Source organism: Dendrobates tinctorius, unplaced genomic scaffold, assembly GCF_039654945.1.
Source record: "Dendrobates tinctorius isolate UK_male_01 unplaced genomic scaffold, ASM3965494v1 ptg000094l, whole genome shotgun sequence".
Lineage (NCBI taxonomy): Eukaryota > Metazoa > Chordata > Amphibia > Anura > Dendrobatidae > Dendrobates > Dendrobates tinctorius.
In genome coordinates this window covers 557724-583453 of record NW_027361762.1, presented here as the reverse complement: position 1 = coordinate 583453, position 25730 = coordinate 557724, and the positions used below count along the sequence as shown (strand labels likewise).

The 25730-nt window shown below is 42.9% G+C and overlaps 1 long non-coding RNA gene across 1 annotated transcript in view; it reads right to left on the bottom strand.

Annotated features, from left to right (window-relative positions):
* Window positions 1–202: 202 nt before the first annotated feature.
* LOC141098679 (uncharacterized) overlaps window positions 203–25730 on the bottom strand; it is a 183798-nt gene continuing 158270 nt past the window's right edge. Inside the window, exon 3 of the long non-coding RNA XR_012234313.1 lies at window positions 203–282. This is a non-coding gene — a long non-coding RNA (uncharacterized lncRNA). The remainder of the gene's footprint in view (window positions 283–25730) is intronic.

The window sequence follows — 25730 nt, the reverse complement described above, 5'->3', positions numbered from 1 at the left end:
TGTCACAGTGTAATAACCTGCAGGTACGGAGGATGTCGCCATGGATCTGAGGCAGACCAAGAGTTAAAGGTTTATTTACATGGATATTCACTCCATGCAGGGAGGGGCAACAAGGGGGATAATTGCAACAAGTAAACGGTAATACGGTAGTTAAACGAAGGCAGAAATAAACTTATCAGTCTGTAGAAGGCTTGATTGAAGGGTCTAATTCTCCAACGTTGGCACCGTCAGCAGCGACACATGCAGACTGTCAAGTCTGTGTTCACGATGAAGAAATGGCCTCTGTGGAAAACAACAGGATGCTGGGTGGTGAGAGGGGGTCCTGTTCTCACCACTCTTAGTCACAAGTTTACACTCAGAATGTGTCACGGCAGGAATGATGCCACGCTCCTCGGTGAGTCCAGTTACTTTTCTCAGGGACTCATGACTGTCACTGCGTACGCCGGGCCTGTACACACTGGCGACTGTCTCTGACTTGTCAGGGGAATCTCCTCCGGTCACAGAGGCTGGCCGGTCCACGTCCACACAAAGCTCGCTCACCGCGTACTGCCTGTCTGTCTCAGTCCTCAGCCGGAGGGCCCTCACGCTTCGGGAATGCGGTGCAGCTCTCTCTCCTGCATGCTGTACTTTCCTGCCTTGACTCTGATCTGCTTCCTGCACACAGCCCCTTCTAACAGGTCACCGCCCCCCGTCACATGGAAAGGTCGGTCCAGGTCCGATAACCTTCCCCCAGGAAACCCTGCTGCTTGGCCAGGTGGTTCCGGACATGGAGCAGGAGAGGTAACCCCATTTAAGTTCCTCCTTCTCTTCACCCTCTTACAATAGCTCCACTCCTCAGGGTATCTGGGATGCAGGTACAGATAGCTCGGCCATCCAATACAGTACAGGGGCATGCTGAAGCTGTCAGTACTGTGATTGACAGCACGGCCATTCAGTCTGATTCAGGGGCGTGCTGAGCTGTCAGTGTGTTTATTGACAGGTCAGCTAGCCAATCTGTGACTGCGGGTCGTTGGCTGTCTCATGTGTTCATTATTCCAATAAATGGCCATGCTTCTTAACTGAGCTATTTCCCAGAACACTGCCAGATGTACATTTATCTTGTGAGGTTTGTGCTCTCCTGTGCCTTGAGTTGTATATGCTTGATCTGTTGCCTGACTTTGGACTTGGTTCTAACAATCCACTTGTTTAACCCCTTCTGCTCTGATCCGTTATCCTCACGGTACTCTGACCTCAGAATGTTACCTGACTATGCTTTTGTCTCTTCCTTCTGTTTATGACGTACCCTCCTGGCTTCTGACCTTGGACTCCTTGACCACTCTGACTCATGGCTGGGCCATGAGAAGTGATTGGCGTCACAGACAGAATCCCTTGCACTATTTTCACATCATTTTTTTATTATTCTCAATTTTTCTACTGACCATTCCTTTATGTTCATGCAAGCCTTCAAGGGGAGTTTCTAGTGGAACCATATGTAATATATGGTGCTATATTTGTTTATTGTGCTCTCTAGGTGATGTTTAGTATTGCTACTTGCAATGTATCATGCAGAGGTCTGTGATGCCTTACCAAGTCTTGTTGTATGGATTCAACTTTTTAACTAGCTTTGTAGATATGTTTGTTTAGCATGCTTTGCATTTTACCTGCACTATAATAATAATAATATTTATTTTTATAGAGCGCTAACATATTCCACAGCACTTTACAGTTTTGCATGCATTATCACCGCTGTCCCTGATGGGGCTCACAATCTAAATTCCCTATCAGTATGTCTTTAGAGTGAGGGAGGAAACCGGAGTGCCCCGAGGAAACCCACGCAAACACGGGGAGAACATACAAACTCTTTGCATATGTTGTCCTTGGTGGGAGTTGAACCCAGGACCCCAGCGCTGCAAGGCTATCCACTGAGCCACCGTGCTGCACTATATATCCTTCTCCCACCAAAGATAGTTCTCATCTTCCAAGCTCTGCAATGCTTCTACATTTTCCACTGATCCTGAGACTGTTTTGGTGAGACACATTGTACTTTATTTTAGTGGTAAATTTAAGTTGATATGATTTGTGTTTCTTTATGAAAATATCAGAAATTTTACAAAAAAAATTAAAAAATTCAAAATCTTCAAACTTTGAAATTTTATGCATTTCAAAATACATGATCATAACACTAAAATTAGTTAAGAAATAACATTTACTGTATATCTACTTTACATCATTTTTTGGTTAAGATGTTAACTCCTTTGTGACCTTGTATGTATCTATACATTCAGGTTGGTACGTATTACCTGACCTTAGACGTATGGATACGTCATGGCAATGTTGAGAGCATGAAGGCTGTGCGATCACTGCTGTGACAGCTAACACATTGCACTCACTGCCAGGAGCAGTGTCCACACCGCTCCAGGCAGTTTAACCCTCTAAATGCAGTGATCAATAGCAGTTGCAGCATTTAGACGACAGGCAGCCGGAGGGGGCCCCCTCTGCTCTCCGACAGGGGCGCCCAATAATTGTCATGTTGATCCAATGTTGTTTTGGTGACATCAGGGGGTCACCAGAGCTATCAAGCTTGTTACACCATGCTCAGAGCATGGTGCATCAAGCTTGAATGTCAGTGTAGCATTGACAGTTTATAAAGCATAGCAATGCTCGTTGATTGCTATGCTTTATAAGCAAACACAGTGAAAAAAGTGAAAGTCCCATAGAAGGACTAAGTACAAAAGTAAAAAAAAAGTTTTAAAACTTGTAAATATATGTTCAAAAAAATCTGATATGATATATATATACAGTGGGGCAAAAAAGTATTTAGTCAGTCAGCAATAGTGCAAGTTCCACCACTTAAAAAGATGAGAGGCGTCTGTAATTTACATCATAGGCAGACCTCAACTATGGGAGACAAACTGAGAAAAAAAAATCCAGAAAATCACATTGTCTGTTTTTTTTTTCATTTTATTTGCATATTATGGTGGAAAATAAGTATTTGGTCAGAAACAAGCAATCAAGATTTCTGGCTCTCACAGACCTGTAACTTCTTCTTTAAGAGTCTCCTCTTTCCTCCACTCATTACCTGTAGTAATGGCACCTGTTTAAACTTGTTATCAGTATAAAAAGACACCTGTGCACACCCTCAAACAGTCTGACTCCAAACTCCACTATGGTGAAGACCAAAGAGCTGTCAAAGGACACCAGAAACAAAATTGTAGCCCTGCACCAGGCTGGGAAGACTGAATCTGCAATAGCCAACCAGCTTGGAGTGAAGAAATCAACTGTGGGAGCAATAATTAGAAAATGGAAGACATACAAGACCACTGATAATCTCCCTCGATCTGGTGCTCCACGCAAAATCCCACCCCGTGGGGTCAGAATGATCACAAGAACGGTGAGCAAAAATCCCAGAACCACGCGGGGGGGGGGACCTAGTGAATGAACTGCTGAGAGCTGGGACCAATGTAACAAGGCCTACCATAAGTAACACACTACGCCACCATGGACTCAGATCCTGCAGTGCCAGACGTGTCCCACTGCTTAAGCCTGTACATGTCCGGGCCCGTCTGAAGTTTGCTAGAGAGCATTTGGATGATCCAGAGGAGTTTTGGGAGAATGTCCTATGGTCTGATGAAACCAAACTGGAACTGTTTGGTAGAAACACAACTTGTCGTGTTTGGAGGAAAAAGAATACTGAGTTGCATCCATCAAACACCATACCTACTGTAAAGCATGGTGGTGGAAACATCATGCTTTGGGGCTGTTTCTCTGCAAAGGGGCCAGGACGACTGATCCGGGTACATGAAAGAATGAATGGGGCCATGTATCGTGAGATTTTGAGTGCAAACCTCCTTCCATCAGCAAGGGCATTGCAGATGAATCGTGGCTGGGTCTTTCAACATGACAATGATCCAAAGCACACCGCCAGGGCAACGAAGGAGTGGCTTCGTAAGAAGCATTTCAAGGTCCTGGAGTGGCCTAGCCAGTCTTCAGATCTCAACCCTATAGAAAACCTTTGGAGGGAGTTGAAAGTCCGTGTTGCCAAGCGAAAAGCCAAAAACATCACTGCTCTAGAGGAGATCTGCATGGAGGAATGGGCCAACATACCAACAACAGTGTGTGGCAACCTTGTGAAGACTTACAGAAAGCGTTTGACCTCTGTCATTGCCAACAAAGGATATATCACAAAGTATTGAGATGAAATTTTGTTTCTGACCAAATACTTATTTTCCACCATAATATGCAAATAAATGAAAATGAAAAAAAACAGACAATGTGATTTTCTGGATTTTTTTTTCTCAGTTTGTCTCCCAAAGTTGAGGTCTACCTATGACGTAAATTACAGACGCCTCTCATCTTTTTAAGTGGTGGAACTTGCACTATTGCTGACTGACTAAATACTTTTTTGCCCCACTGTATATATATATATGTATATGTATATATTACAGTGGGTACGGAAAGTATTCAGACCCCTTTAAATTTTTCACTCTCTGTCTACTTGCAGCCATTTGGTAAATTCTAAAAAGTTCATTTTTTTTTCTCATTAATGTATACTCTGCACCCCGTCTTGACTTTAAAAAACAAACAGAAATGTAGAAAATTTTGCAAATTTATTAAAAAAGAAAAACTGAAATATCCCATGGTCATAAGTATTAAAACCCTTTGCTCAGTCACTCATATTTAAGTCACCCCGTGTCCATTTCCTTGTGATCCTCTTTGAGATGGTTCTACTCCTTCATTGGAGACCAGCTGTGTTTAATTAAACTGATAAGACTTGACTTGTAAAAGCACACACCTGTGTATATAAAACCTCACAGCTCACAGTGCATGTCAGACCAAATGAGAATCATGAAGTCAAAAAGAAATGGCTAAGGAGCTCAGAGACAGAACTGTGGCAAGGCACAGATCTGGCCAAGGTTGCAAAAGAATCCAGGGCTGTACTCATGGTTCCTAAGAGCACAGTGGCCTCCATAATCCTTAAATGGAAGAAGTTTGGGACCACCATAAGTCTTCCTAGACCTGGCTGTCCAGCCAAACTGAGCAATCGTGTGAGAAGAGCCTTGGCGAGAGAGGTAAAGAAGAACCCTAAGATCACTATGGCTGAGCTCCACAGATGCAGTAGGGAGATGGGAGAAAGTTCCATAAAGCCAACTATCACTGCAGCCCTTCACTAGTCAGGTCTTTATGGCAGAGAGGCCCGTCGGAAGCCTCTCCTCGGTGCAAGACATATGAAAGCCTGCATAGAGTTTGATAAAAAAAAACACATGAAGGACTCCCAGACTTTGAGAAATAAGATTATCTGGTCTGATGAGATGAAGATAGAACTTTTTGGTGATAATTCTAAGCGGCATGTGTGGAGAAAACCAGGCACTGCTCATCACCTGCCCAATACAATCCCAACAGTGAAACATCGTGGTGGCAGAATCATACTATGGGGGGTGTTTTTCAGCTGCAGGGACAGGACAACTGGTTGCAATTGAAGGAAACATGAATGCAGCCAAGTATAGAGATATTCTGGATAAAAACCTCTTCCAGAGTGCTCTGGACCTCAGACTTGGCCCAAGATTCACTATCCAACTAGACAATGACCCTAAGCACACAGCTAAAATAACCAAGGAGTGGCTTCAGAAGAACTCTGTGACCATTCTTGACTGGCCCAGCCAGAGCCCTGACCTAAACCCAATTGAGCATCTCTGGAGAGACCTGAAAATGGCTGTCCACCAACATTCACCATCCAACCTGACAGAACTAGAGAGGATCTCCAAGGAAGAATGTCAGAGGATCCCCAAATCCAGGTGTGAAAAACTTGTTGTGTCATTCCCAAGAATATTCATGGCTGTACTAGCTCAAAAGAGTGCTTCTACTCAATACTGAGCAAAGGGTCTGAATACTTATGACCTAGTGATATTTCAGTTGTTTTTTTTTAATAAATTTGAAAAACTTTCTACATTTCTGCTATTTTTCAGTCAAGATGGGGTGCAGAGTGTACATTAATGAGAAAAAAAGTGAACTTCTTTGAATTTACCAAATGGCTGCAATGAAAGAAAGAGTGAAATATTTAAGGGGGTCTGAATACTGTCCGTACCCACTGTGTGTGTGTGTGTGTGTGTGTGTACATATATATATATATATACACTGTAATCATAAATTAATATTTTTATGGAAAAATAAGTGCATGCTTGGTATCACTGTGTCCGGAATGACTCTGCCTATAACACTGTCCCATTAGTTAACCCCTTCAGTGAACACCGTGTAAAAAAAATTAGACAAAAATGGGAGCTTTATCATAGTGCCGAAAAAAAAAAGTGGAATAAAATTTGATCAAAAAGACAAATATACCATATATACTCAAGTATAAGCCGACTCGAATATAAGCTGACCCGAGTATAAGCCGAGACACCTAATTTTACCACAAAAAAATGGGAAAAATTATTGACTCAAGTATAAACCTGGTATGCATTGTCCCCTCATCCCCATCCTGGTATGCACGGCCTCCTCATCCTCATCCTTGCATGAATGGCCCCCTCATCCCTATCATAAAATGCATGGCCCCCTTATTCCTATGCTGGTATGCATGGCCCCCTCATCCCTATCCTCGGATGCATGGCTCCTCTTCCCTATCCTTGTATGCATGGCCCCCTCATCCCTATCCTCGGATGCATGGCTCCTCTTCCCTATCCTTGTATGCATGGTTCTTCATCCCTATCCGGGTATGCATGGCTCCTCAGCCCTATCCTAGTAAGCATGGCTCATCAACCTTATCCTGGTATGCATGGCTCCTCACTCCTATCCTGGTATGTATGGCTCCTGATGCCTATCCTCGTATGCATTGCTCCTCATCCCTATCCTGGTATGCATGGCCCCCCCATCAGAAAAATATAAAAAAAAGTAAACCATCCTGCTTACATTCCCTGCGCTCCCCTGCAGCGTCTTGTTCCAATTCCAGCAGCTGCAGTGGTGGGGTGATCACGTGTGCCCACTGCTAAAGAGAAATGAATATTCACTGAGCTCGCAGTGAATATTCAATCCCTTAAGAAGCTGGGACACGTGATCGCCCGTACACTGCTGGAAAACGGTGGATGCAACTAATGTGCTCGCTATTAAAGATAAATGTATATTCACTGTGAGCGCAGTGAATATTCATTTCTCTTTGGCAGTGGGCACAGGCTTTAGCTGCGGCAGCAGACTCCTGCCTCCTGTGACCCGCTGCTCCGCTGCTGCTACTCCCCCTCTGTCCTCTGAGACCCTCACTCGAGTACAAGCAGAGGGGGGCTCTTTCAGCACAAAAAATTGCTGAAAAACTCGGCTTATACTCGAGGTATATACAGTAAATAAAAATGGGATCTGTGAAAACGTAATCTTGTCCAGCAAATAACAAGCCACGGTACAGCTCCATAAGCAAAGTATTAAAAAAGGTTATAGCTCTCAAAATACACTGATGCAATAATGATTTTTTTCTATAAAATAGTTTTTATTGTGTAAACGCACCAAAACATAAAAAAATTATATAAATCTGGTATCGCTGTAAACGTACTGACCCGAAAAATAAAGTTGCTTATCAATTTTACCACACGTGGAATGACATTAAAAAAGCAATTCCTCAATTTCTCTTTTTTGATCATTCTGCCTCCCAAAAATCGGAATTGAAAGTGATAAAAAAAGTCATGTGTCTGAAAATGGTACCAATAGAAATGTCAACGTGTCTTGCAAAAAACAAACCCTTACATGTTGACCGAAGTATGGGAAAAAATATAGCTATCAAAATATGGTGGTGAAAATACTTGTTTTTGCAATAAAAAGTGTGTTTTAGTGTGTGACAGCAGCCAAGCATAAAATCTAGATATAATTTGTTATCACTGTAATCTCATCAACCCAAAGAATAGTCATCTAATTACTTACAATGCATGAAGAATGGCATAAAAAATAAATAAAATCAATTTCTCACTTATTTGTTTCATTCTGCCTCCTAAAGATTGCAGCAAGGCTCAGCTAAAATTTATCCTGCGATTTGAGCTGAGCGCTTACACCGAGGTTTCCATATAATTCTCTGAAATACAATATTCAGATGAAACCCTCGGCAGAAGATTCCATATATGAGGCAGATGGAGACAATGTGAATGCCATTTGTCCTATTATCTGGCAGTGTCCGTTGTTTTGGGCATGCCTAAAAACATGGTTCGCCACAATTTTTTGCATTTCTGAAAAGGACACTGCTGAACAGATGCCAGACGGAGTCCAGATTTACTCTGCTGCCTCATTACAGTAAATGGATCCCTCTGAATCATGTCACTCAGAGATTTGTATGGAAACCCAAAAATAAGTGCTCAGTGTAGTGCAGGATAAATGTGATCACAAATGTTATGTAAAAGGAGGTTCCCAACAATAGCTTCAAATCAATCCACAAAAAAGCAAGTGCCCACTCATGTCCATCTGTTAACAGAAAAGCTTAATGGCTCCTCGCCCCTCAAAAGAAGTCCTAAAATTCTTCATTCCCAAATCAAAATACTTTCTCCCATTCTGAGCCCCAGGGTGCCTAAACCACATTTTGCATCGACAAGCTTGTCATTTCTGTAGTGATGACAGCCCTCCTAATTTACGGGTGCGTGTCTCCAGGAGCACGAGCTGGGCACTACAATGTACTGGTAACTACAACTTACTGGGCACTACAATGGCAGTTTTCAATTTTCACTCCGCAATATCCAATGCTGCTTGATTCTTGAAAACACCCATGGAGTCAAAATCATTACTACATCTGTACATAATTTCCAAAAAGGGTATAATTTCCAAAATGGAGAGGGATTCTGTTCTTCTAGCACTTAAGGGCTCTGTATATGGAGTCTGCAAACTATTCTAAGAAAATCAGCACTCCAAGAGGCAAATAGCCCTCCATCTCTCCTGAGTCTCGTTGTGTGGTTAAGTACTATACAGCCACATATAGGGTATTTCTATATTCAGCAGTACTTGAGTGACAAATTTTGGTGCCACGTTTAACTATTTCAAGTTCAATAGTGTAAAATCTGGGGCTAAAACACAATTTTGGTGGTAAAAATGTGATTATTTTTTTCACTGCCAATGGTATAAAATTCTGTGACACCACCTGCTGTCAATATGATCACTGCAACCCTAGATGAATTTATGGAGAGACAGGTTGTGGACCTTAGATGGAGATTTATGGATCGTGGTTACAGTAAACAAAGAATTAAGAAGGATAACATGAGGGGAAAGAAAGCAAGGAGGAATGACTTACTAAACCCACAAGAGAAAAAAACAAACAACATAGGCGCATGTTTCATTTCAACGTATAACCAGCAGTGGGAAACCTTGTGCACTATTTTTAGTCGGCATTGGTCGATACTCATGACTAACCCCAAACATCTGCCCACATCATCATCAATGATGGCACATAGGGGTAGGAACCTCAAAGTTATCTTGGTTAATAGTCACTCACTATGTGACCAAGTCCTCATCCTTTTTTAACCCCTTCACCCCCAAGGGTGGTTTGCACGTTCATGACCGGGCCAATTTTTACAATTCTGACCACTGTACCTTTATGAGGTCATAACTCTGGAACGCTTCCATGGATCCCGGTGATTCTGACATTGTTTTCTCGTGACATATTGTACTTCATGTTAGTGGTAAAATTTCATTCAAATAACTTGCGTTTATTTGTGAGAGAAACGGAAATTTGGAGAAAATTTTGAAAATTTCGCAATTTTCCAACTTTGAATTTTTTTGCCCTTAAACCACAGAGATACGGCACACAAAAAACTTGATAACTAACATTTCCCACAAGTTTACTTTACATCAGCACAATTTTGGAACCAAAATTTTTTTTTATTAGGAAGTTATAAGGGTTAAAAGTTGACCAGCGATTTCTCATTTTTACAACACCATTTTATTTTTAGGACCACATCACATTTGAAGCCACTTTGAGGGGTCTATATGATAGAAAATACCCAAAAGTGGCACCATTCTAAAAACTGCACCCCTTAAGGTGCTCAAAACCACATTCAAGAAGTTTATTAACCCTTTAGGTGCGTCACAGGAATTTTTTTGAATATTTAAAAAAAAAATGAACATCTAACTTTTTTTCATAAAAAAAATACTTCAGGTTCAATTTTTCTTATTTTACCAAGGGTAACAGGAGAAATTGAACTGCAAAAGTTATTGTGCAATTTGTCCTGAGTACGCAGATACCTGATATGTGGGGGGGAACGACTGTTTCGGCGCATGGCAGAGCTCAGAATGGAAGGAGCGCCGTTTGACTATTTCAATGCAAAATTGGCTGGAATTCAGATTGGACGCCATGTCACGTTTGGAGAGTCCCTGATGTACCTAAACAGTGGAAACCCCCTACAAGTGACCCCATTTTGGAAACTAGACCCCCCAAGGAACTTATCTAGATATGTGGTGAGAACTTTGAACCCACAAGGGCTTTACAGAAGTTTATAACGTACAGCGGTACAATTAAAAAATCATATTTTTTCCACAAAAATGATCTTTTCACCCCAATTTTTATTTTCCCAAGGGTAACAGGACCCTAAAAGTTATTGTGCAATTTGTCCTGAGTACGCTGATACCCCACATGTGGGGGTAAACCACTATTTGGGCGCATGGCAGAGCTCGGAAGGGAAGCAGCGCCATTTGACGTTTTTGGCTGGAATTGAGATCGGACACCATGTCGCGTTTGGAAAACCCCTGATGTACCAAAACTGTGGAAACCCCCACAAATGACACCATTTTGGAAACTAGACCCCCTAAGGAACTTATCTAGATGTGTGGTGAGAACTTTGAACCCCCAGGGGCTTCACAGAAGTTTATAACATAAAGCCATACAATTAAAAAATCATATTTTTTCCACAAAAATGATCTTTTCACCCTCAATTCTTAATTTTCCAAGGGTAACAGGACCCTAAAAGTTATTGTGCAATTTGTCCTGAGTACGCTGATACCCCACATGTGGGGGTAAACAACTATTTGGGCGTATGGCAGAGCTCGGAAGGGAAGCAGTGCCATTTGACGTTTTTGGCTGGAATTGAGATCGGACACCATGTCGCGTTTGGAAAACTCCTGATGTACCAAAACAGTGGAACCCCCCCACAAATGACACCATTTTGGAAACTAGACCCCCTAAGGAACTTATCTAGATGTGTGGTGAGCACTTTGACCCCCCCAGTGCTTCACAGAAGTTTACAACGCCCGGGCGTGAAAATAAAAAATTCGTATTTTTTCCACAAACATGATCTTTTAGTCACCATTTTTTTATTTTCCCAAGGGTACCAGGAGAAATTGGACCCCAAAAGTTGTTGTCCAATTTGTCCTGAGTATTCTGATACCCCATACGTGGGAGAAAACTACTGTATGGGCACACGTCGGGGCTCGGAAGGGAAGTAGTGACGTTTTGGAATGCAGACTTTGATGGAATGGTCTGCGGGTGTCATGTTGCCTTTGGAGAGCCCCTAATGTACCTAAACAGTGGAAACCCCCCACAAATGACACCATTTTGTAAACTAGACCCCCCAAGGAACTTATCTAGATGTGTGGTGAGCACTTTGAACCCCCCAGTGCTTCACAGAAGTTTACAACGCCCGGGCGTGAAAATAAAAAATTCGTATTTTTTCCACAAACATGATCTTTTAGTCACCATTTTTTTATTTTCCCAAGGGTACCAGGAGAAATTGGACCCCAAAAGTTGTTGTCCAATTTGTCCTGAGTATGCTGATACCCCATATGTGGGAGAAAACTACTGTATGGGCACACGTCGGGGCTCGGAAGGGAAGTAGTGACGTTTTGGAATGCAGACTTTGATGGAATGGTCTGCGGGTGTCATGTTGCCTTTGGAGAGCCCCTAATGTACCTAAACAGTGGAAACCCCCCACAAATGAAACCATTTTGTAAACTAGACCCCCAAGGAACTTATCTAGATGTGTGGTGAGCACTTTGAACCCCCAAGGGCTTCACAGAAGTTTATAATGCCAGGGCATGAAAATAAAAAAATCGTATTTTTTTCCACAAACATGATCAATTAGTCCCCAATTTTTTCATTTTCCCAAGGGTAACAGGAGAAATTGGACCCCCAAAAGTTGTTGTCCAATTTGTCCTGAGTATGCTGACACCCCATATGTGGGAGAAAACTACTGTATGGACACACGTCGGGGCTCGGAAGGGAAGCAGTGACGTTTTGGAATGCAGACTTTGATGGAATGGTCTGCGGGTGTCATGTGCGTTTGGAGAGCCCCTGATGTACCTAAACTATTGAAACTCCCCACAAGTGACCCCATTTTGGACACTAGACCCCCCACGGAACTTATCTAGATGTGTGGTGAGCACTTTGAACCCCCAAGTGCTTCACAGAAGTTTATAACACTCGGACGTGAAAATAAAAAAATCATTTTTTTCCACAAAAATGATATTTTTGCCCCCAATTTTTTATTTTCCTAAGGGTAACAGGAGAAATTGGACCCCAAAAATTGTTTTGCAATTTGTCCTGAGTAGGCTGATACCCTACATGTGGGGGTAAAACACTGTTTGGGCGCATAGCAGAGCTTGGAAGGGAAGGAGCACCATTTGACTTTTTCAACTCAGAATTGGCTGGAATTGAGATCAGACGCCATGTTGCATTTGGAGAGCCCCTGATGTGCCCAAACAGTGGAAACCCCCAATTCTAACTCCAACCCGAACCCCAACACGCCCCTAACCCTAGCCCTAACCCTAACCCTAGCCCTAACCCTAACCCTAGCCCTAGCCCTAACCCTAACCCTACCCTAACCCTAACCCTAATCCTAGCCCAAAGTACTTCTGGCAGTTATAACATGGATGAATGTGACACGCATCTCTATTCTCTTCATACAGGTAACCAGCTTTTCCAATCTCTGCTCTGAATCCACTCCTGTGTCTCCATTCAATGTCAGCAAGCAGTTAATCCTGAATGCTATCTATGTGTTTTCAACTCTGCAAGCTTATATCTGGTAACCAGCTTTTCCAATCTCTGCTCTGAATCCACTCCTGTGTCTCCATTCAATGTCAGCAAGCAGTTAATCCTGAATGCTATCTATGTGTTTTCAACTCTGCAAGCTTATATCTGGTAACCAGCTTTTCCAATCTCTGCTCTGAATCCACTCCTGTGTCTCCATTCAATGTCAGCAAGCAGTTAATCCTGAATGCTATCTATGTGTTTTCAACTCTGCAAGCTTATATCTGGTAACCAGCTTTTCCAATCTCTGCTCTGAATCCACTCCTGTGTCTCCATTCAATGTCAGCAAGCAGTTAATCCTGAATGCTATCTATGTGTTTTCAACTCTGCAAGCTTATATCTGGTAACCAGCTTTTCCAATCTCTGCTCTGAATCCACTCCTGTGTCTCCATTCAATGTCAGCAAGCAGTTAATCCTGAATGCTATCTATGTGTTTTCAACTCTGCAAGCTTATATCTGGTATATAGTTATTTCAACTTACTCTGCTTGTCCCCTTATGTTGTGAGGTCAAGAAACTTTTCAAAGTGCTTTATGATCCATGTAGTGCTGGACATGTGTTTATTTGACCACAACATTTTATTGGGTCCTGGTGTCTCAATTTAGTGTGATTGATTAACGAGAAGAGAGAGCCCAAAAAAAAAAAAAAAAAAAAAAAAAAACTTAGCCTTAACCTCCTATATATTCAGACATAGCTAGGGGGAGCATTTATGCAGGGGTGGCATTTATGCACATGTAATCTAAGTACATGTATCAAAGTACTTCTGGCAGTTATAACATGGCAGTTAGACAGGGCAGGAGACACGTAAGACATTTATATACATCTACTCTCTGTACATTTGGAGTACAACAAATATATACCATATGCATTTGTGTAATTTATATCCTGGCCGCTGCATTCACACACATCCACCGCCCTGGCATTAACTCTCCACACTCCATCCATATTGGCCCCTCGCTCCTTTCCTCTCCTATGTATAGCACTCATGCTCTTTTCACATTGTTAAATTGCACAGATCCAGCCAGTCCCACCATTCAACACCAGAGACGCTCTCACAAATCACTTAACCATCTGCTCACTCTTTCTATCCTCCTTCTCCTAGTTGCAGGAGACATTGCTCCCAACCCTGGTCCCCCATGTTATAGAAAGTCAAACCCCCCCACTGCTACACTCAGAAACCCCTCTAATCTTATTAATATTCCCTGCATGCCATCTGTCTCTCTTAATTGTGCACTTTGGAATTCTCGCTCAGTGTGTAACAAACTCTCCTTCATTCATGACTTCTTCCTTTCTAATTCTCTTAACCTTCTAGCTCTTACTGAAACCTGGATCCAGCAGTCAGATACTACCGCTGCTGCTGCTCTTTCATACGGGGGGCTACACTTCTCTCATACCCCAAGATCAGACAATAGAGCTGGTGGAGGCGTTGGTCTGCTCCTATCACCAAAATGTACCTTTCAGGTTATCCCTCAACTACCCTCACTTGTCTTCCCTTCTTTTGAGGTCCATGCCGTCAGACTCTACACCCCCTTCTCCATGCGAGTGGCGGTGGTATATCGTCCTCCCGGCCCCTCCCATCAGTTCCTGGATCATTTTGCCACTTGGCTTCCACATTTTCTCTCCTGTGACATCCCTACCCTCCTCATGGGAGATTTCAACATCCCCATTGCTCTTCCCCTCTCCCCATCTGCTACTCACCTTTTATCTCTAACCTCCTCATTTGGCCTTTCGCAGCTTACTAATTCTCCAACGCATGAAGACGGAAACTCCCTCGACTTGGTCTTCTCTCGGCTTTGTGCAGTGGATGATTTTGCAAACTCCCCTCTCCCGCTCTCTGACCACAATCTTCTTTCATTCTCTATAAAGAACTGCCAGGCTGCTCAGGTCACCCCCACTGTCCAGACTTATAGAAACACACAGGCCATTAACACCCAGAAACTTCTGAAGAACTTGCAGTCTTCATTGGCCCCTATCTCCTCCCTCTCATGTCCTGATTCTGCATTGAAGCATTACAATGAAACACTTCAAACTGCCCTGGATGAATTTGCACCCCCTATAAATAGAACACCACAACGCAGACGGCGACAACCCTGGCACACGGTGCAAACACGTTTCCTGCAGCGGTGCTCCAGGTGCGCCGAACGTCTGTGGAGAAAATCCAATCTACACGAAGATTTCATCCATTTTAAGTTTATGCTTAGAACATACAACACTGCCCTTCACCTCTCCAAACAAACCTATTTCAACACCCTCATCATCTCACTGTCCAATAACCCGAAACGTCTCTTTGACACTTTTCATTCTCTACTCAATCCAAGAGTACAGGCCCCAACCACTGAGCTCCGAGCTGACGATCTGGCCAATTACTTCAAAGAAAAAATTGACCAGATCCGACAGGAAATTATCTCCAAATCCCCTCATACCATGCACTGTCCTCCCTCCCCCACTGCATCTAACTCACTCTCTGATTTTGAACCAGTCACAGAAGAAGAAGTAAGCAGGCTCCTTGCATCTTCTCGCCCAACTACTTGCACCAGTGACCCATTTCCGTCACATCTCCTCCAGTCCCTTTCCCCTGCTGTCACCCCTCACCTAACTAAAATATTTAACCTCTCTCTCTCTTCTGGTATTTTTCCCTCCTCATTTAAGCATGCCATCATACATCCACTACTTAAAAAACCATCCCTCGACCAAAACTGTGCCGCTAACTATAGACCTGTCTCTAATCTTCCCTTCATCTCTAAACTCCTGGAACGCCTGGTCCACTCCCGTCTTATCCGCTATCTCTCAGAAAACTCTGTTCTCGACCCTCTCCAATCCGGTTTCCGCTCTTTACACTCCACTGAAACTGCCCTCACTAAAGTCTCTAATGATCTGCTAACAGCTAAATCAAATGGTCATTACTCCATGCCAATTCTCTTGGATCTCTCTGCAGCATTCGACACTGTGGATCATCAGCTCCTCCTCACTATGCTCCGTTCCATTGGCCTCAAGGACACCGTTCTCTCCTGGTTCTCCTCCTATCTCTCCGACCGCTCCTTTACTGTTTCTTTTGCCGGTTCCTCCTCCTCTCACCTTCCTCTTACTGTTGGGGTTCCTCAAGGATCGGTTCTAGGCCCCCTCCTCTTCTCCTTGTACACTGCCCCTATTGGTCAAACAATCAGTAGATTTGGTTTCCAGTACCATCTCTATGCTGATGACACCCAATTATACGCTTCTTCTCCTGACATCACGCCAGCCTTTCTAGAAAACACTGGCGATTGTCTAAACGCTGTGTCTAATATCATGTCCTCACTATATCTGAAACTGAACCTATCAAAGACTGAACTCCTTGTGTTTCCTCCCGCTACTAATGTACCTACACCCGACATTGCCATTTCCGTCTGTGGTTCCACTATTACTCCCCAGCAACATGCCCGCTGTCTTGGGGTCATACTTGATTCCGAGCTTTCCTTTGCCCCCCACATTCGATCACTGGCTCGCTCTTGTCATCTGCACCTCAAAAACATTTCTAGAATTCGACCTTTTCTTACTTTGGACTCTGCAAAAACTCTTACTGTTTCTCTTATTCATTCTCGTCTCGACTATTGTAACTCTCTTCTAATCGGTCTCCCTCTTACAAAACTCTCCCCTCTCCAATCTGTCTTGAATGCTGCAGCCAGGATCATATTCCTCACCAATCGTTACACCGATGCCTCTACCTTGTGCCAGTCATTACACTGGCTACCCATCCACTCCAGAATTCAGTATAAACTTATTACCCTCACCCACAAAGCCCTCCATGGCTCAGCACCACCCTACATCTCCTCCCTTGTTTCAGTATACCACCCTACCCGCGCCCTCCGTTCTGCTGATGACCTGAGGTTAGTATCCTCAATAGTCAGAACCTCCCACTCCCGTCTCCAAGACTTTACACGTGCCGCGCCAATTCTTTGGAATGCACTTCCCAGGTCAATACGATTAGTCCCCAGTCCCCACAATTTTAAGCGTGTCCTGAAAACGCATTTATTCAGACTGGCCTATCGCCTCAACACATTAACCTAACCTATCCCTGTGTGGCAGAGCCAAAAATTTTACCATAACCAGGTTCCCAGCATCATGTTCCCACATGCTTTATGCATCCATTAGCCCTCTGTGTCTGTACTGTTACACACTTAACATTATGGCTGGTCCATACAATCAGGGCAACTGTTACCACCCACCTTTCGTGTCTACCTCTTTCCTCATAGACTGTAAGCTTGCGAGCAGGGCCCTCACTCCTCTTGGTATTTGTTATAATCTACTGTATGTGATTATTGTTATGCTGTAATGTCTATTGTCTGTACAAATCCCCTCTGAAATGTAAAGTGCTGCGGAATATGTCGGCGCTATAAAAATAAAATTTATTATTATTATTATTATAACCCTACCCCAACACACCCCTAGCCCTAACCCTAACCCTAATGGAAAAATGGAAATAAATACATTTTTTTTATTTTATTATTTTTCCCTAACTAAGGAGGTGATAACGGGGGGTTTGATTTACTATTTATGGCGGTTTTTATGTTTGGCGGCTGTCGCACGCTAAAAGACGCTTTTTATTGTAAAAATAGTTTTTGCATCACCACATATTGAGAGCTATAATTTTTCCGTATTTTGACCCACCGAGTCATGTGAGGGCTTATTTTTTGCGGGACGAGTTGACGTTTTTATTGGTACCATTTTCGGGCACGTGGAATTTTTTGATCGCTTTTTATTCCGATTTTTGGGATGCAGAATGAACAAAAACCAGCGTTTCATGAATTTCTTTTGGGGGGGGGGTGCGTTTACACCATTCCGCGTGCGGTAAAATTGATAAAGCGGTTTTATTCTTCGGGTCAGTACGGATACAGCGATACCTCATTTAGGTCTTTTTTTATGTTTTTGTCGGTTTTATGCAATGAAAACTATTTTATATAAAAAATAATTATTTTTGCATCGCTTTATTCAGCGAGCTATAACTTTTTTATTTTTTCACTGATGATGCTGTGTGGCGGCTCGTTTTTTGCGGGACAAGATGACGTTTTCAGCGGTACCATGGATATTTATATGCATCTTTTTGATTGCGCGTTATTACACTTTTTGTTTGGCGGTATGATAATAAATCATTATTTTTTGCTTCGTTTTTTATTTTTATTTTTTAAGGGGTTCGCTAAAGGGGTTAACTAATGGGACAGTTTTATAGGGCGGGTCGTTACGGACGCGGCGATACCTAATATGTGTACTTTTATTGTTTTTTTTTATTTCCAAAAAATGGATTTATTGGGGGAATATTTTTTTTTTTTCTAATATATTTGGCGATTTTTTTTAAATTATTTTTACACTTTTTTTTATTTTTTTTTTTACTTTATTAAATAGTCCCAGGTGGGACATCACTGTCCTGTGACAGATCGCTGATCTGTCACATCACAGATCACTGTGACAGATCAGCGATCTGACACAGGCACTGCAGAAGGCTTCCTCAAGCCTGCGCTTTGCAGGCACTGAGGAAGCCAGCTTCCTCAGGCCCCCGAAGGCCCCCGTCGCCATCTTGGATTCGGGGGCCTGGAGGAAAGGAGCCCCCCGCAGCAGCGCTGCACATTGCGCTGCCGTGGGGGGCTCAGGGAAGCACGGAGGGAGCCCCCTCCCTGCCGATGCTTCCCTTTAACCCCCGGTACACCGCGATCGTGTTTGATCGCGGTGTGCAAGGGGTTAACGTGTCGGGGGTGGTCCGTGACCGCCCCTGACACATTGTGCCGGGTGTCAGCTGTGATAATCAGCTGACACCCGGCCGCGATCAGCGGCGCTCACCACGTGGGCGCCGCTGATCGCGGTAGACGTACTATCCCGTCCACGGTCATACGGGCCCGGGTACCATGGACGGGATAGTACGTCGGATGTCAGGAAGGGGTTAATACTGGAAGACAAAGAAAGTGATTTTTTTTTTCATGTGGTGAGTGTCTGGCATGCAAAAATCAAACTTGGGCCACGTCATTCACATCATCGGACGGCCTTAGAGAATTTAAGATTAACCCCTTAGTGACGGAGCCAAATTTTTGAAATCTGACCAGTGACACTTTATGTGGTAATAGCTCTGGAACGCTTCAACAAATCTCAGTGATTTTGAGATTGTTTTTTTTCGTGATACATTTTACTTTATGATAATCGTAAATTTAGGTCAATGTGTTTTGTTTTTATTTATAAAAAATATCAGAAATTTGAGAAAAATGTTAAAAAATTAGCAATTTTCAAACTTTGAATGATTATCCCTTTAATCCAGATGGTCATACCACACAAAAACATTCATAAATAACATTTTCCACATGCCTGCTTTAGATCAGCACCATTTGTAAAATGTTCTTTTATTTTGTTAGCATTTTAGGAGGTTTAAAAATGTAGCAGTAATTTTTCATTTTATCAAGGAAATTTACTAAATTTATTTTTTAGGACCTATCCAGCTTTGAAGTGCTTTTGGGGGTCTTATATATTGGAAAACCCCCAAAAGTTATACCATTTTAAAAACAGCACCCCCTGACATATTGAAAACTGCAGTCAGGTAGTTTATTAACCCTTCAGGTGATTTTCAGGAATTAATGCAAAGTGGCATGACAGAAATAAAAATGTGTATTTTTACCACCTAAATGCCGCTAACTTCTGAACAGGTTACAACAGCCGTCAGGCTTTAAGGCTGCTATTTGGTCGTGAATTGCCATGGCAAACATCAGGACCACACAATCATGACCTCAGGGTGCGGATGGGGATAAAGAGGAAGCCCCCACACTCTGTTAACCATTTATATTATGTTGTCACTATTGACAGCAGCATCTAAGGGGTTAAAAAGATTTGGACGGTGCAAACACTGATCGTGGCTGATGCAGCAAGTTGTCAGCTATAGTGGACAGCCAACAGCTACTTGATTGTTACCTGTATGGAGAGGCAATTCTCTTATATCTCACATTAGTTAAGAGACGTATTGGCGGTCATTAAGGGGTTAATGACTATATCACCTGTGCTACTACACATGTAGTATATTATTCTAGATGTACTTGTAAATTGATTTATATTGGACTCACACCTCTGGAATTACATGTGAGAACATGAAAACATACAAGAGATTTTATTGCCACCCGAGATGTGGATGATGTGAACTGTCACAAAACAATCCTTTAAGTCGTGCCATAATTGTAATCTCGATGAGTTAAAGATATGGGGAATTGATAGGGTATGCATTGGTATTAGAGGTAGGGATATTATACGAATCCTCATACAAAGAGTGTGCCAATGGATTTCAATTTTGGACACTATGATGATGGCGGGTTTGAATGAACAATTAAGTTTTGTTTCTTTTTTATAGAAATACGTTGTCTCTCAATTTAATTTTAATGTGTGTCTCTTAGAAACCCGATGTGTACCTTGGTTACCAGCTCCCTGCACCAGCGCACTGGTATCTAATGTACACTGTGGGTAACTAAGCGTCGTGCGTCGCTTGTTACCCGCATATTGCTGTCCTGATCGCTGGTGCAGCTGCCTGTTTGGCAGCTCACCAGTGATCATGTAGCGACACACCAGCGATCCCGACAAGGTGATATCGTTGTCGGGATCGCTGGTGAGTCGCTATGTGTGACGGGGCCCTTAGCCTAGGATTAGTCAGCACAAGGGTTTTCCAGACTGGGAGGAGTTATAGAGTAGTGTACTGTGGAACAGTGGGGATATAGTGTAGACACTTCCTGGTTAGTGAGTAGAGCCGGGGCAGCCTTGCCCTGAGAAAGAAGCAGAGCAAATGCAGCAGTGACTGGAGACAGTTTAACAGTCATGGGGATAAGGTTGCTTCGGCAAGAAGGGGCCCCAGACTGAGTGTCGTGCATGTGGTCACCAGCTTAAACAGGATCGTTCTGAGGAGGATCCGAAGCTTACGGCAGGGACTAGGTGAAGCTGAGACGGCGAGCCTGTTACCCTTTAATTCGAAGCTGGACTAGGTGAATGATAGGAAGCTGGTGGGCCTAAAAGCATGGATGGGACAGGGATTAACTGGGAAGAGCAGAGATTGCTAAAACAGGAAAGAGATTGTCCAATGAGTCAGGGATTGCCAGAAGCTAGGCAGAAAGAACAGAGGTTGCTGGGAAGGCAGGGAAAGCTGAAAAAATGTCACTCTGTATACACTGTACAGCATTTGTGCTGAAAACCCTACTGTTAAGTAACACTAACCTGATAAGAATGGACACTGTCTCCGGAGATGTTTGTGAGGCCCATGGAGCTGAAGAGGGGACTCTGACAGTAAATGTGAGTGTGCTGTTGCGGACGCTGCACATACAGCAGGAGGGACATCATAATTTATCTGTGGGGCTCTGTAACACCAATGCCCGTACCTCCATGGGGTCCCCTTCGGGGTCTCCGCTCTCAGTCTCCCCCACAAATGACACCATTTTGTAAACTAGACCCCCCAAGGAACTTATCTAGATGTGTGGTGAGCACTTTGAACCCCCCAGTGCTTCACAGAAGTTTACAACGCCCGGGCGTGAAAATAAAAAATTCGTATTTTTTCCACAAACATGATCTTTTAGTCACCATTTTTTTATTTTCCCAAGGGTACCAGGAGAAATTGGACCCCAAAAGTTGTTGTCCAATTTGTCCTGAGTATGCTGATACCCCATATGTGGGAGAAAACTACTGTATGGGCACACGTCGGGGCTCGGAAGGGAAGTAGTGACGTTTTGGAATGCAGACTTTGATGGAATGGTCTGCGGGTGTCATGTTGCCTTTGGAGAGCCCCTAATGTACCTAAACAGTGGAAACCCCCCACAAATGAAACCATTTTGTAAACTAGACCCCCAAGGAACTTATCTAGATGTGTGGTGAGCACTTTGAACCCCCAAGGGCTTCACAGAAGTTTATAATGCCAGGGCATGAAAATAAAAAAATCGTATTTTTTTCCACAAACATGATCAATTAGTCCCCAATTTTTTCATTTTCCCAAGGGTAACAGGAGAAATTGGACCCCCAAAAGTTGTTGTCCAATTTGTCCTGAGTACGCTGACACCCCATATGTGGGAGAAAACTACTGTATGGACACACGTCGGGGCTCGGAAGGGAAGCAGTGACGTTTTGGAATGCAGACTTTGATGGAATGGTCTGCGGGTGTCATGTGCGTTTGGAGAGCCCCTGATGTACCTAAACTATTGAAACTCCCCACAAGTGACCCCATTTTGGACACTAGACCCCCCACGGAACTTATCTAGATGTGTGGTGAGCACTTTGAACCCCCAAGTGCTTCACAGAAGTTTATAACACTCGGACGTGAAAATAAAAAAATCATTTTTTTCCACAAAAATGATATTTTTGCCCCCAATTTTTTATTTTCCTAAGGGTAACAGGAGAAATTGGACCCCAAAAATTGTTTTGCAATTTGTCCTGAGTAGGCTGATACCCTACATGTGGGGGTAAAACACTGTTTGGGCGCATAGCAGAGCTTGGAAGGGAAGGAGCACCATTTGACTTTTTCAACTCAGAATTGGCTGGAATTGAGATCAGACGCCATGTTGCATTTGGAGAGCCCCTGATGTGCCCAAACAGTGGAAACCCCCAATTCTAACTCCAACCCGAACCCCAACACGCCCCTAACCCTAGCCCTAACCCTAACCCTAGCCCTAACCCTAACCCTAGCCCTAGCCCTAACCCTAACCCTACCCTAACCCTAATCCTAGCCCTAACCCTACCCCAACACACCCCTAGCCCTAACCCTAACCCTAATGGAAAAATGGAAATAAATACATTTTTTTTATTTTATTATTTTTCCCTAACTAAGGAGGTGATAACGGGGGGTTTGATTTACTATTTATGGCGGTTTTTATGTTTGGCGGCTGTCGCACGCTAAAAGACGCTTTTTATTGTAAAAATAGTTTTTGCATCACCACATATTGAGAGCTATAATTTTTCCGTATTTTGACCCACCGAGTCATGTGAGGGCTTATTTTTTGCGGGACGAGTTGACGTTTTTATTGGTACCATTTTCGGGCACGTGGAATTTTTTGATCGCTTTTTATTCCGATTTTTGGGACGCAGAATGAACAAAAACCAGCGTTTCATGAATTTCTTTTGGGGGGGGGGTGCGTTTACACCATTCCGCGTGCGGTAAAATTGATAAAGCGGTTTTATTCTTCGGGTCAGTACGGATACAGCGATACCTCATTTAGGTCTTTTTTTATGTTTTTGTCGGTTTTATGCAATGAAAACTATTTTATATAAAAAATAATTATTTTTGCATCGCTTTATTCAGCGAGCTATAACTTTTTTATTTTTTCACTGATGATGCTGTGTGGCGGCTCGTTTTTTGCGGGACAAGATGACGTTTTCAGCGGTACCATGGATATTTATATGCATCTTTTTGATTGCGCGTTATTACACTTTTTGTTTGGCGGTATGATAATAAATCATTATTTTTTGCTTCGTTTTTTATTTTTATTTTTTAAGGGGTTCGCTAAAGGGGTTAACTAATGGGACAGTTTTATAGGGCGGGTCGTTACGGACGCGGCGATACCTAATATGTGTACTTTTATTGTTTTTTTTTATTTCCAAAAAATGGATTTATTGGGGGAATATTTTTTTTTTTTTTCTAATATATTTGGCGATTTTTTTTAAATTATTTTTACACTTTTTTTTATTTTTTTTTTTACTTTATTAAATAGTCCCAGGTGGGACATCACTGTCCTGTGACAGATCGCTGATCTGTCACATCACAGATCACTGTGACAGATCAGCGATCTGACACAGGCACTGCAGAAGGCTTCCTCAAGCCTGCGCTTTGCAGGCACTGAGGAAGCCAGCTTCCTCAGGCCCCCGAAGGCCCCCGTCGCCATCTTGGATTCGGGGGCCTGGAGGAAAGGAGCCCCCCGCAGCAGCGCTGCACATTGCGCTGCCGTGGGGGGCTCAGGGAAGCACGGAGGGAGCCCCCTCCCTGCCGATGCTTCCCTTTAACCCCCGGTACACCGCGATCGTGTTTGATCGCGGTGTGCAAGGGGTTAACGTGTCGGGGGTGGTCCGTGACCGCCCCTGACACATTGTGCCGGGTGTCAGCTGTGATAATCAGCTGACACCCGGCCGCGATCAGCGGCGCTCACCACGTGGGCGCCGCTGATCGCGGTAGACGTACTATCCCGTCCACGGTCATACGGGCCCGGGTACCATGGACGGGATAGTACGTCGGATGTCAGGAAGGGGTTAATACTGGAAGACAAAGAAAGTGATTTTTTTTTTCATGTGGTGAGTGTCTGGCATGCAAAAATCAAACTTGGGCCACGTCATTCACATCATCGGACGGCCTTAGAGAATTTAAGATTAACCCCTTAGTGACGGAGCCAAATTTTTGAAATCTGACCAGTGACACTTTATGTGGTAATAGCTCTGGAACGCTTCAACAAATCTCAGTGATTTTGAGATTGTTTTTTTTCGTGATACATTTTACTTTATGATAATCGTAAATTTAGGTCAATGTGTTTTGTTTTTATTTATAAAAAATATCAGAAATTTGAGAAAAATGTTAAAAAATTAGCAATTTTCAAACTTTGAATGATTATCCCTTTAATCCAGATGGTCATACCACACAAAAACATTCATAAATAACATTTTCCACATGCCTGCTTTAGATCAGCACCATTTGTAAAATGTTCTTTTATTTTGTTAGCATTTTAGGAGGTTTAAAAATGTAGCAGTAATTTTTCATTTTATCAAGGAAATTTACTAAATTTATTTTTTAGGACCTATCCAGCTTTGAAGTACTTTTGGGGGTCTTATATATTGGAAAACCCCCAAAAGTTATACCATTTTAAAAACAGCACCCCCTGACATATTGAAAACTGCAGTCAGGTAGTTTATTAACCCTTCAGGTGATTTTCAGGAATTAATGCAAAGTGGCATGACAGAAATAAAAATGTGTATTTTTACCACCTAAATGCCGCTAACTTCTGAACAGGTTACAACAGCCGTCAGGCTTTAAGGCTGCTATTTGGTCGTGAATTGCCATGGCAAACATCAGGACCACACAATCATGACCTCAGGGTGCGGATGGGGATAAAGAGGAAGCCCCCACACTCTGTTAACCATTTATATTATGTTGTCACTATTGACAGCAGCATCTAAGGGGTTAAAAAGATTTGGACGGTGCAAACACTGATCGTGGCTGATGCAGCAAGTTGTCAGCTATAGTGGACAGCCAACAGCTACTTGATTGTTACCTGTATGGAGAGGCAATTCTCTTATATCTCACATTAGTTAAGAGACGTATTGGCGGTCATTAAGGGGTTAATGACTATATCACCTGTGCTACTACACATGTAGTATATTATTCTAGATGTACTTGTAAATTGATTTATATTGGACTCACACCTCTGGAATTACATGTGAGAACATGAAAACATACAAGAGATTTTATTGCCACCCGAGATGTGGATGATGTGAACTGTCACAAAACAATCCTTTAAGTCGTGCCATAATTGTAATCTCGATGAGTTAAAGATATGGGGAATTGATAGGGTATGCATTGGTATTAGAGGTAGGGATATTATACGAATCCTCATACAAAGAGTGTGCCAATGGATTTCAATTTTGGACACTATGATGATGGCGGGTTTGAATGAACAATTAAGTTTTGTTTCTTTTTTATAGAAATACGTTGTCTCTCAATTTAATTTTAATGTGTGTCTCTTAGAAACCCGATGTGTACCTTGGTTACCAGCTCCCTGCACCAGCGCACTGGTATCTAATGTACACTGTGGGTAACTAAGCGTCGTGCGT